General features: G+C 31.2%; 1 protein-coding gene across 1 annotated transcript in view; it reads left to right on the top strand.

Annotated features, from left to right (window-relative positions):
* Nucleotides 1–13306, top strand: part of LOC133193431 (protein Fe65 homolog) — a 60436-nt gene that overhangs the window by 21603 nt on the left and 25527 nt on the right. The gene's annotated exons all lie outside the window — the stretch shown is intronic.

A 13306-nucleotide genomic window follows, 5' to 3' on the forward strand; every position in this document is an offset into this window, starting at 1 on the left:
GTGCAACCCAGAGAAACATTCAAACTTGTTGTTAATATCAATGTTTCAATGCCTCCTCTGGACAGTCCCCCACTGGCCAGGGATATGGCCAGGGCATACAGTGACTGTAATATCTGTCCTGAGTCTTATCTGTACATTTTTCTGTTCATCTCTTTAGAGAAGCATAGCCATGGGTCTTATCTCCTTAGGGAAATGGACAGGTATAGCCATGGGTCTTAATCTATATAGAGAAGTGGACAGACATAGCCATGGGTCTTAATTTCTACAGAGAAGTGGACAGACATAGCCATGGGTCTTAATCTCCGTAGGGAAGTGGACAGGCATAGCCATGGCTCTTAATCTCTATAGAGAAATGGTTAGGCACAGCAATGGGTCTAAATCTTTATAGAAAAATGGACAGGCATAGCCATAGATGTAGATCATGCCTGTCCATGCACTTCTCTAAAGCAAACACTTTTTGTCTCTATGCATTTAGCTCTATTACGATGTAGGTGTAGAAGATACTTCAAGTAAAATCCTTCAAAGAAAAATCTTGGTGAGAGCATTACAAGTCTATTAAGTATTCCTGACCTCATCTATAAGGTTGACTTCACATTTTCTGATTTAATAGGTACCTTGTGAGGTCAAGTCAGGTCAGTGATCAGAAAGGCTTGTGTGATAGGAAGGTGTCCATTAGTCTGTCTTTTGTCTGTCTGTTTGTAAACAATTTTTCAAAATGCTACTTCTTCTACAGTTTTGGTTAGATTTTAATAAAACTTGGTGCACAAGTAGACTACACAATGCATAATTCTGTGTACTGTTTTTTTTTTTTGACGAAGGATGTTGCCATGGTTATTAAAAATAGAAAATTCTGTGGAAGTCGTTCATTTTGGTTGGATTTCATTAAAACTTTCTACACAAGTAGGCTCAATAACACTAAGATACATAATTCTGTTTATTGATAAATTGTGTTGGCATGGTTACTATTAAAAAAATATTTCTGTGAAATTCTTTGAAAACACAATCCCTCCTATACAGTTTTAATCTAATTACAATAAAACTTTTCATACTAAGAGACTTGACCAAGGATCATTATTTTATTATCGTTGTTGCCTTAGTTGCTACTTTTCTCATCCTTTGTAATAAGTACAAACCAGTAGAGCTGCAGTTTTATCAGAGACTTCTGATTTAGTTCATTAAGGATTTTAATCTGAATAAATTTATGAAATATATATACATGTACTGATACATTTTAGCTGCTCCAAGATTACTATAGATTTTTCTTCGGAACAATGATTAGACACCTTCTTTTAAATTTCATGACATCAGTCTTAAACTGTAATAAGACATTTTCTTATTTTTCAGAAGAATGCATTCATGTAATATAAACATTTTTCTTCTCCTTTTTTTGCAAGTTTAAATTCTTTTTAAGAGCCATTTATTAAAGCCAGAAGTATATCTAAATGTACTTTAATTTGTCATTCAAAAAAAATCCCACAACATGTCTCTAGATTTCATATTGAATTTTTTGGAGAATTCATGACAGAGAATTTTTCAGAGAAGCAGATTCCCAGATTTCTCATATTGAGGTCAGGTAAAGGTCATAGAAAATAAAACCCTGTTACTACTTCAGTTTGTTTTTTTTTTTTTAAAAAAAAAGCTCTGTATTGATTGGTTAAGAATAGTCTTCAATAAAGTTTGAATTCTTACTGATAGAAAATAAGACAACATCTTCTGCTCTGAAATCGGAGCTCAGAGCTAATGTGAATTTTACTGTTCTGGTCATCAGAAAGGGATATAGTACCAAGATTAGGCAAATTGATGGAAAGTCTGAGACTATAATGGCCCCAGATTACGGGGAGAATGCACTTGAGGGATGTATTAGATGAAGGCTCTGTCTATAATGGTGCTTCTTTGGCACTTTTATATCCTTATTTTCTGTCATTAAAAAACCTGCATAGGGTGTATCAGGATGAGGCTGTGTTTCATCAAGGCATATTAAGTCTTGTAAACAACTTTGGCATGAGTATATGATCATCAGTACTCTGTTATTGGTAGAAAAAGAAGACTACAGTGATTTTGTGATGAAGGTACTGCCCCTAAGGGTTACAAATTTTTTTTTGAATTTTTGTGGAAATTATGTTTTAACTAAAAATATATGGATTCCACTTCAATGGATAGGATTTGATTGCATTGATTTTATGATCAACAATAGTCATTTGATGTATTTTACTCATTATGGAACTGAGTTGAATTCTGTACACCATGTAGTTAATATTTATTGCAGATATTTTGCAGATTTCACTTAACAAAAGAATCTAGATTTATAGAGATTCAAACCCCTGCGAGATGATATTCATGACTTAAAGAACTTTCATGAGTTGTTCATCATTGTTCATGAATGCTCATAAAAGATTCATAACAGCTTCATAAAAGTAGTTCATGAATTTAATTCATGAACATATTCATATTGAAAAAAATTTATACTTCATGAACAATGATGAACCTTCATGAAATTCGAAAATCTTCAACATTACACAGCAACACAAGTTTCATGACTATTCATGATTACTCATGACTCAATACAATTTAAATTCTATGATTCAAATTTATTGATATTGAATTTTTAAAGTACAATTTTAATTAACTGAGTGTTCTCCATTGGTAATTGCTTAACATTACATGTATTACAATACTGTTCAATGTTGAAATGGAAAGACTAAATAGACTGTAAAAAAGCTTGCTGGAGCTTTTTTTTTACATCATTATAGACTATCAGTTGCAAATCAGGGAATTTATGTAAATTTAAGTCTTAAAATGCAAAATATGTATACAATTGTGGTACATACACATTAACATGAATTGTATTTTCTCATGTCCATTTAAGAAATACATGAATCATCAATGTTTTCAAGTAATGATAACCATCACTCACAGTCCAGTATGTTTAAAAAAAAACAAAAAACTATTTGATCCCTAAAACTTATAATTTATTATTTAAAAAAAGCCTCCATGCCTATTGCAACATTTTTGTTCATGGGCATAAATGATTCTAAAATTTACAACATATATTTATTTTTTTTTTATAAGGTAACATCTTAAAGTAGAAAATAAAAATTGTGAGGTTAATAAACATGTTGCTGAACATCTGAAAAGATATCATATTAGTCTTGTCTATGCTGTCGGTTTCAAATTGTGTGCTTGCATGAGAAGATCCAGAACAACTTGGTTCCATAAGAATCATACTCCTGTCAATTCTCCTTCACTGATAAACATAGCTGATTCTTGCGGCTGATTCTTCTGTCTTTTGGAATATTTCAGTTCTATAGTTGTTTCTTTGTTAGACCTGTAATAATTGTACGCTCTTTATGAAAGTTATATTTTAAATGAATAGCCATTGACAAAAAAAACCCCAAACAAACAAACAAAAAAAAAAACATTCAGCAACTATCTGCATAGTTTCAAACGTCTATAGTATGCCTGTGATGACTTAAGTTTCAATTTATGTGAATAATTTTGATGTATAAATAGAAACACAATTGTTTTCCCTGAATTCAATAAGCTAGATAATTAAAAAAAATGTTAAGTTTAAATACTATATAAAAATATTTCCACATAATATCGGTACTTTTTGCCTACTAAGTAATCTGTGAGGGCACGGATTGTGTCAAACACTATATATAATTTTAAATCGTATTTTATCTCCCTCTTGTTTCATTCGAGAAAAAAGCAAATGCCTTGCCAATCTCATTTTGAAATTCGAACAAAGCAAACAATAAATAGGGCCATAAAAATATGATTAATTTAAGAACATTTGAAACAGCAACCTTGTAGGCTGTGCACACGATATCCATCCCCCGATTTTAACATCAGTGAACATGTATAAAACAGATGAAAACTTACTCATTGACACGTTGTGAGCTGATGAATGCAGGCGGAACAGTGCTGATCTTTCTGTGGATGTTGTTTGCATAGTGTGCATTTAAAATATAACCTCCAATGCAGTGTATATTGTAAATTCTGAAGTTTACAAACTTCTATCGCCCACCGAAAAAGGCCGCCATCTTTTAAGCGGGTGGCGAGGCAATTCGTATCAATAATTTTTCACACCCATTTTATTCAAAGATTTTTTTAAAGTTTGTAGAAACGTTAGCATAAATATATTGAAAAAAGTAAAACTTTATTTAATAGTACCAGTACACGATTAACTAGGCCTATTTATTCATCATTTTTTATCAAGGTACCCCAAACAAGTTGGCGGCCAATTAATATTACGGGTATGATTTGAATCGCAACCTCAATCGTTTTTATAAAACGTCGTTTGATTGGACGCTTCTGGTAGCTGATTTATAACATCATTACTGATTAGTTAAGCAGTAACGCGAGCGGCAAATTTTCAATAGATTGAAAGGAAGACGTGCTTTGCATTGTCAGAAGATTGTCGATAGATCTAGATTCTGTCAACGTTTTTTTAATGGAGTGTTAACTATTATATTCATAGAAAGGAAGGACTGCAATACAGAAAGCATGTGGTAAGAACATAATTTTTTAATTATTTTGGTTCCAAATTTGTTGATAAGCACTTGTTGCATGCATGCCAAAAAAATATAACTCGGAGAGAAATATAATTGAAGTTATTGTTAAATGAAATGAATTTAATGAAATATATTTTAAAAATTTATTTTAAAAAACTTGTGTGTGTTGGTCTCAGAATATTTTTTTTTAAATTTTATAATAAAAATTGGAAGGGGGGGGGGGCATACATACCCCCTTGTGCCCATGGTCTAGCTCAAATTGAAGGGAAAAAAGGAAACTTGATTCTAAATTGAAACTAAAATCATTTTAAAATTTTCTTTACAAATTGACTTTGACTCCTCCCTGAGGATTCCTGACTCTTTAAAAATTAAAGACCAAGTGTTCTGTATAAAAGACAGGTAATTCCTATATTTTTTCTGGCCTCCAGTTGCAGCATCACCACAATTCCCATATTATTTAAAAGTATCCTGTTCCCTGTAATATTTATTTCTATTTGGCATATCATTTATATACATGTATATGTATTTTCAGGGAGAGTGAAATGAAAAACAAGGCCTATTGTAAAAGAGCATAAGAAAAAAATTACCACATCATGATTTAAAGGACGGATTTCAATTTTGGATGAATTAGTGAGTGATCCAGCAGACACCCATAGAGAAAAATTCATTTTTGGAATGTGAAGAAGCAAAGTTGACAGTGATTACAAATGCACCACAGGCATCTGACTTACTTGAATGTGCCAAAAGAAGAACACAAGTGTCGTTTAAGATTCTGAAACTGATCCAGGCTGTACATGTAATTGTTTAAGAGTGTGTTGGCTAAAAGCTGTATACATTTATAAATTCAGTGAATTAATACATAGCATTTAGTTCAGAATATTGTACTCATTATTTATATATTATCAAATTTTGAATAGAATATTTATGTACATGTATTTTGAGGGTACTCACAGTAATTTGGCCTTCTGTCAAATTATGTAATTCAAGAATAATGTTCTTAAAAAGTTCCTGAAATGTTCATGAAAGATCATAAAATTGGACACTATGATTTCATGAATTCTTCAAGCAAGTTCATGAATTTTCAAGAGTAGTAAGTAGTTCATGAACAACCCACTATTCATGAATATTCTTTAACTTGGTTTTCATGAATAAAATTCATGAAATCATGAGTGTCCAATTTTAACTTCATAGGATCTTCATGAATATTTCATGAGCAGATTCAAGAATATAATTCATGAACTTTTCTTAAAAGTTCAAGAATTATTCTTGATACTCTCGCAGGGGAAACTTTAATGGCAGAAACGTGAATAATTTTTACATAAAGTAAAACATGGTTACACAATCACACAGAATTTAATGAATTCAAGCTTATATACGATAAAGTTAACAGATATAACAAATTACTTTAAATTTATAATGAATTAAAATTGGTTGTCCATGGATTTTTACTGCACTTTTGGCAACATAAATGTTTTTTCGTATTGTTGCCATAGAAATAAACAGTTGTCTTTCACAAGATACTAGATGAAGCTACAACAGAGAGTTATGAATTGAATTTGCCAAAATGAAGGACCATTCATATAAGAAGTGGTCTAAAAATGGAAATGGGATTCGCAAGAGTGTTAAACAGACAGTCATGGTTTTATTTTACGGTGTTTTATTGGGGCGTTGCCAAAAGCATACTCCAAAAGTGTACTCCAATCTGTCAAAACATTAGTTGATACTATTGGCTAAGAATTACTTGGCGTTCATTGGATTACTCATTAATTTTCGATTAAAGCTCTTTTGGATTTTTTTTTCTCTTTGATCTCTCAATACTTTCCAGGTTTGCCTCCGAGTGATGTGCATGCAGAATCTTGTGATCTTTTTTGAAATATGAACTTCATATTTAAATATGATGCTGTGATTTTTCTAAGAATTATCTTTGCAAAATTGATATTTATGTTTATATATAGCTACTTTCTTTGCATAACAGAAAATTCTGACTAGTAACTTTAATACATTATCATAATGTTTTACAATTTCTAACTTACTTTCTTATAATTTAAAACTTTTATATAAGAAAAAATTGCTTAAAGACATGAATTTGGCCTCTCAGAAAGTTATGATATAATGTATCAATGCTTAGATTTTTTTTGACAGTGTTGACAAACTTAGACAAATATATTATATGCTGGAGGGAGTAAATGATGATTATTTCTTGGAATTACTTGTCCTCCCTGGGGACTATGCTGTCTTGATTACAGCCAATGCAATTTGCTGGTGACAAGGGAAAACAATTATCTGACTGAAGGGATAAAACCCAAGAAGGCTGTGATATAAGGCTCCATTAATCCTCTTCATCAACTGTGGCAAATTGCAAGCATATCAACTTTTGATGAAGAAGTTGGTAATCTCACCATTGGAAATGTCTAGTGTGCTTCTGCAAGATTAATTCTCTATCAATTTTGTCTTTTTTATTTCTTCATTCTCACAGGTTATTTTTCTGGGGATTGCTTCCACATCAGTAGTCTATGGTCATTTTTGTGTGAACTCTTAGAACATTACTAGAGAGGGTGCAGAAGTAATGATTTAGTTATGTAGAATATGAAGCATTGGCTTATCAAATAAATAACTTTAATTATCACATGCACTTGGCATGCATACTCAGTTGCATGCATACTTGCTGTATGATGTGTGTGTGACAGGTGTCGTTAAGTTTCAGAATTCTGTTATGCATTGATAACAAATAATTGTGATACATAAAAGTTGAAAAATGAAAATTTTGGACAATGTGAAACAATTTTAATACACTTGCATGTCATCAAGTAAAACTTCAAGTTTTCAGGATTTTTAAAAAATATCTTTATACTGTAATTCAATCAACAGATAAGGAAATCCAAGCTTTAATCAAACTTTATATTTGTAAAATATAATGTAAAATGGACACAAATTCTAGCATATCTTACTCAAAACTAGTGTGTTTATTTATCCTATATTCCCCTGTCATGAAAATGTGGAACATGATCATATTGGTTACTATCCCCCCTCCCCCAATCCACCCACCTACCTCCCATCTCTTCCGTGAGCCTCCAGCACTAAATTGAAATTCTCTGATTAAAATATTTAAGTATTTATGAAGTTTGTCTTTGAAGCAAAATATTTTAAATTACATTAAATATTTCATTTGATATTTTAGTGAAGTGTGTGAAATGATTTTTTTAAATTGTGCACTATTGTTTACAAGTGTAGGACGATTTCTATTAAAGTTCTCTGAGTCTTTTATACTATTTACCCACATGTCCTCTTGGGAATATTGAATAAAACAAATGAACAATCACTTCCTTAATAAGTGTCAAACCAACAACATAATGTGTATGATAATTACTAACAACCCTGGGAACATTCTGTGTAAATATTATTATTTCATGTAGCTGTTAATTTGTGGTGTGTACCTTATGGATATAGCAGGGTTCGACATTAACGTTAGTCCGTTAGTCTCAGACTAATACATTTTCATTCGGACTAATACAATCTGTGGCTAATTAGTCCGAATAGACTAATAAAAATTTTTGGAAAAAATCAATAAATTACCGATTATCAATAAATTACCAATAAATTATTATTCTCGACAACTTTCACTGCAAAAATCCTGCATGTATTTTTAGCTTTCTAGCTTCTAGGCGGGAAGTTATGTTATTCCAAGTCAATTTGGCGCTAATTTTAGGACTGATTAGTATGAAATTAAATATTTTAGTATGACACATAAAGAAAGATGTCGGACATTTGGATGAAATGTATAGGGAAAAATGAACGAGATCGGGAATACGATCGTAGTTCCTGATCCCGAGATTTCAACAAGATTTCAACGAATCTTGAAATAAAACATTTCATGCTTTGTTTATTTCAAAAAAGTATAAAAAGTACATTGCAATATTTATTTTTAAATTAACTGTTACAAAACATTGATGTTTTTTTTTTTGACGGACTCATAAAATCGCTTGCGGACTAATAAAATTAAAGAAGCACTAGTCCGGCCGGACTAAAGCCTAAAAATGTTAGTGTTGAACCCTGTATAGTATAATCGATGAATCTTTGCTCCTTCACAATCATTTTTTGCATAGTTTATATATGTCTAGAATTCATCTGCTCTTTGGAAAAGTGCAAGAAACACAGGAAAATGGTTTTTAGATTGCACAAAGTCCTCATGCCAACATCCAAGTATTTTTCCTCACACCTTCCTTTGGAAAACTGAATTAAAAAAAAAACTCAGTTCACATCCCACCATCTAATGACTAGTATTTAACCAGCAGGCAGCACAAAATACCTAGTTAGTTTGTTAATTAAATCAAATTCGTTTACAAAATGGCCAATAGCTGTTTTCACCCTTCTTGCTCGAGATTGCATATTAAATGACCTTGAAAGAAAAGATTTTCAGAGAAATTTTGAACAGAATATGGCTTAGAAGATCTACTTTGTAACTACATTTTTATATCAGAAGAGACCTTATAATATAGTAAAGGCAGAAATATTTGTTGGGGATTAAATTTCATTTCTTTTGTTGATAACATTAAATACCTAAAGAAACTATTATGTGGTGATGTATCTAGTATGGTTATTTTTTTAACAATGAAATAAGTTCCAGAAAATGATTTTAGATAAAAAAAATCAATGAAATTTCATCCCCACAATTTCTGCTTCTACTTTGAAGAACTTTCAGAGTTGGGTAAAATTCCTGTTGTTACAAAGGTGCAGATTGAGGCATATTGGGCATGTTTTTTCTAGTATTAAGATGAAAATATTTCCTGCAAATAAAAAACCTTAGGGAGGGACAGAATAAATCTCTAAAAGTCACCCAAGATGTTCCCGAAGTTTTTTTTTTACAAGATGATGAGGCATTGTCTACCTGACAAGGAGGAAGGACAATTGCTTATATTTACCTGTTGATGTTTACCTATTAGCTAGTATCATTTCTCATAACCACTTGTCTTCGAAGTAACTGCCCTACTAAGTGCTCAACTTGGCCTCCATATCTGGATATACAGTAAACTCATTTATTACAAACACTGATATAGCAAATTTACGAATAGAGTGAAGTTTTTTGCAATCCCCACCAAAATTCTTAATGATTCCTAGTAAAATTTTAATTAAATAACAAAATCAGATATAGAAAATTTGCGGTCATAGTGAACTGATTTTGTGTCCCCTAGAAGTTAAAAATAATGAAATCTACATTTTTTTTAAAGCGAATTTTCAAGAATGTAAAGAACCACGCACGGTGACTCTCGATTCCCGCCTACATTTTACACCCATTTAATTCAATATAAATGGAAGTTTGGCCGTTAAAACTAATGATTGAATTCAAAGAAGAGTTCATTATTAATTGATTAAATCTAAAAACCAGTGTCAAAAACTTAATTGCTTCTATTTACAACTCTTTTTCAAAAGGGAGATTGAACATTTTATCCATTAAAATCAGGTTTTAAAAATTCCTAGATTTTCAAAACTCATGGAAATGGAAAAATGACCCTTAAGATGTTTTAAAAATATTTCCTGTTTTCCATTGATTTCTATAGTGAAAAATGCAATATTAACCAAAATTAAAGAGTTATCTCTCTTATTTTTTGCTAAATAAGTTATGTTTTATGAAAATTCACATAAATACATGTGTATCTAAATAAATATGAAAAATCATTCAAATGTGTTAACTTTGGAAATTTGGAGGTAGGCACGGCAGAACAATACTATTGTTCGCAGTTTTTTTTAAACATTGAACTGACATTAACTTCAGAAGTATCTATATTTAAAACTCAATTCATCCGAAAACTTTTGAACTCCAAAATAAATTTGGTATTTAATACTTCCCTAAATGCATTTGGTAGTTATACTTGAACGAAAAAAATCTATATTGCAAATTAGCTATTTATACTTTAAAAGAATTTGTTATACGGATATAATGAATTATGGATATAGTCCAGTAAGTAAATTCTCAGGTTCCTGTATTAACTACACTGGAACCAAGTTTTACTGTATGACCAGTAATATCATTAAAAGGATTTAATAAATTAAAGATTTTTATTGAAAACTTTCATTATTAATATTTCTGCCATTTTAGAGAGTTAGCGGCAGATATATTTTGCATAAATGTCCGTTATTAGTGAAAATGTCTTTTTTCCTTTCTTTTTGGCAAAAGTCCAATGTCATATGTTCACATGATTGCAAAAGTGAAAACTTCATTTCATATGAATAGCAAACATCTATAGAATCTACAATGAATTTATAGACCTATAGTATACTAATAACAGTGGCTGTTTTTTTTTTTCCAGTTAGGCTCATTATGAGAGAGATATTTCTCTTCAGAGTAAATAAGATTTCCCTGCAGATTGTAATGTTGTATCAAATTTTGACACTTTGTCAATGCGTATTATGTATGGGAGATCAAAAGGGTCAATTTCTTATGATTGATGTTATTGTGAATGATTTATGAAAGTCTTAATAAAAGACTGCAAGCTTCTCACCAGACCAGACCAGGAGCTTTCATGAGGAAGATTCAAGCACCTGCTGCATGCAATGTTTGCATCTCACTGCTGCATTTTTTTTCTTAAGAGAAATTTAAAGCATACATAATCTATTTGAAAGCACTCTGTGGTTTTACTTGTATCTAAAGGGGAGGAAGATGGGGGATGTGTGTGTGTGTGTGGGGGGGGGTGTCCTCAATAGATTATTATTAACTTTTAATGCACCAATCTTATTGATAAAGGGTGAAAAAAATTAAATGTTGATTAAATTGAATTGAAATAAAACTTATCCATAATAATAAAATGCTATTCTTCGTTGGTTGTCATCAAATATTTATTATGGTAGATCACTAAATTTTTCTGACTCCTTATTTCCACGAGTTGGACATTTACTCTTTATTAGGGAGACAAAATTTTCACAACATTGTGGTTATTGCTCTATATAATCTTTAGGAATACTTATATATGCAAGAATGACATTTGCACGAGTACTTTAGCTTGCGTAATTACGCAAAAATAAAGTTCTCACGAATAAAAGTGAATTACAGTATTTTAATGATGGGAAGACAAATTATAAATGTGAAAGTGTGTATAATAGTTCATACTAGCTATACGACATCACACAAGTATTTTGTTATATTATACTTTCATGTAAATTACTGTAAATGTCGTTATTTTGACGAGTTGAAAAGTTGACGATTTTTTGTTTACGAAAATTGACGAGTGTTAATTTTTACGAAATATTGAATCAAGAGTTATGTATCTTTGATTTCGCCAGAGGACCAAAAACCTGGTGGAAACATTGGCTTAGTTGTCTTGATATAGACTTGAGATTGTCTACGATTAAGCCACTTCATGCGAAATATGTCCTGAAAGTTCACGCTGTTATTATAAGCAAAGGCAGCGGCTTCCTGGTGAACTCATTTTACAAGCATTGGCATCAATAAAATTTAATTTTGCTTGTAAAAAACATCTACAGTGTATAAGATTTGATTGAATAAATTTTGTTTTCATTATACGAGATCAATTGCCTGGGGTGATAAAGTAGGTCAAGCACGGCGTGATAATTACACAAAGTAAAGTTAGAATGTTGTGATCATGGGTGTTAATAGTATACGGCACACTTGTTTAGACTCAATGGCTTTTAAAACTGTGATTATATGTTTTCATAATTATTTACAAAAAAATTGAAATTACCTTTGATCTATTTCTAATGGGGGAAAGCCAAGAAAAATAAGCGGTAAAGTTTATAATAGTCAATGTCTGTGGTGATGCTATATATATATATATGATGTGAAGTTTGACGAGTGGAAATTTTGACGAAGAAAAATCGTCAATATAGTCAAAATTAGCATGTCGTCAAAATTTCCGCGTTTACAGTAGCTGAATCTGATTTGTTGAGAAATATTTGTTAAAAAACACTATTGACCGCTGAATGATGAAGCCACATCCTCCAGTGTAGCAACAGTCAACATTGCTTGACATCGGGTGTTATACCAAAAAATAGCGAATGCGCAGAATTTATGCGCGCAAGGTTCACTGTGATAAGTATTTGTATAAAACATTCAGTATAATATCATAAATATTGCATGTAGTTGAATGTAACATTGAAAATTTTCACCCCTTGAAAACCATTGTTAACCTCGGCTGCACCTCGGTTGACAATGGTTTCCTTGGGGTGAAAATTTTCAATGTTACACTCAACTACATGCAATATTTATATAATATTATTTCCACCCAGACAGCCTAGCTCATGAGAAGTTAAATTAAGTTTTGAAGCTAATGTCTATCAAATATCATGGAGTTTGAAAACAAAGATCAATTGTTATGCTGCACTTATAAATATTAAAAATCATTATAAAATCATATCTTTGCTTCTTGAGGTTTTGGAAATTATACATATATCATTGAATAAATCAAAATCTCAACTTTCTCCAGCATATTTAGCCTCTAAATGTACAGCCATGATTTGCTGTGTAATTATTTTGCATATTATCTCATATTACCATGAGAAGACAGGCATACTTAGTCTTTAATGAAGCGATTTATTAACTCGTTATGTTCATTCCTGGAAGTCGTGATTAAAAATTGAATTGGAATCTAGTGACAAAAATTAGTGATGCTAAGTGTTTAACATATTGATCGTCACTTGATGCATTTATTTAAAATCCACCTCCCCGTCTGTCTGATGAATTAAGTCATTGAATTTTTATTTGAGAAATGTGATTTTTATAAAGGATTTCAGTTTTTGGAATGACATTATCAATTTGGGGTGTTGGAATGCCAGTCTAAAGA

Source organism: Saccostrea echinata, unplaced genomic scaffold, assembly GCF_033153115.1.
Source record: "Saccostrea echinata isolate AGI-Se365-2 ecotype Australia unplaced genomic scaffold, CSIRO_AGI_Sech_v1 ptg000027l, whole genome shotgun sequence".
NCBI lineage: Eukaryota > Metazoa > Mollusca > Bivalvia > Ostreida > Ostreidae > Saccostrea > Saccostrea echinata.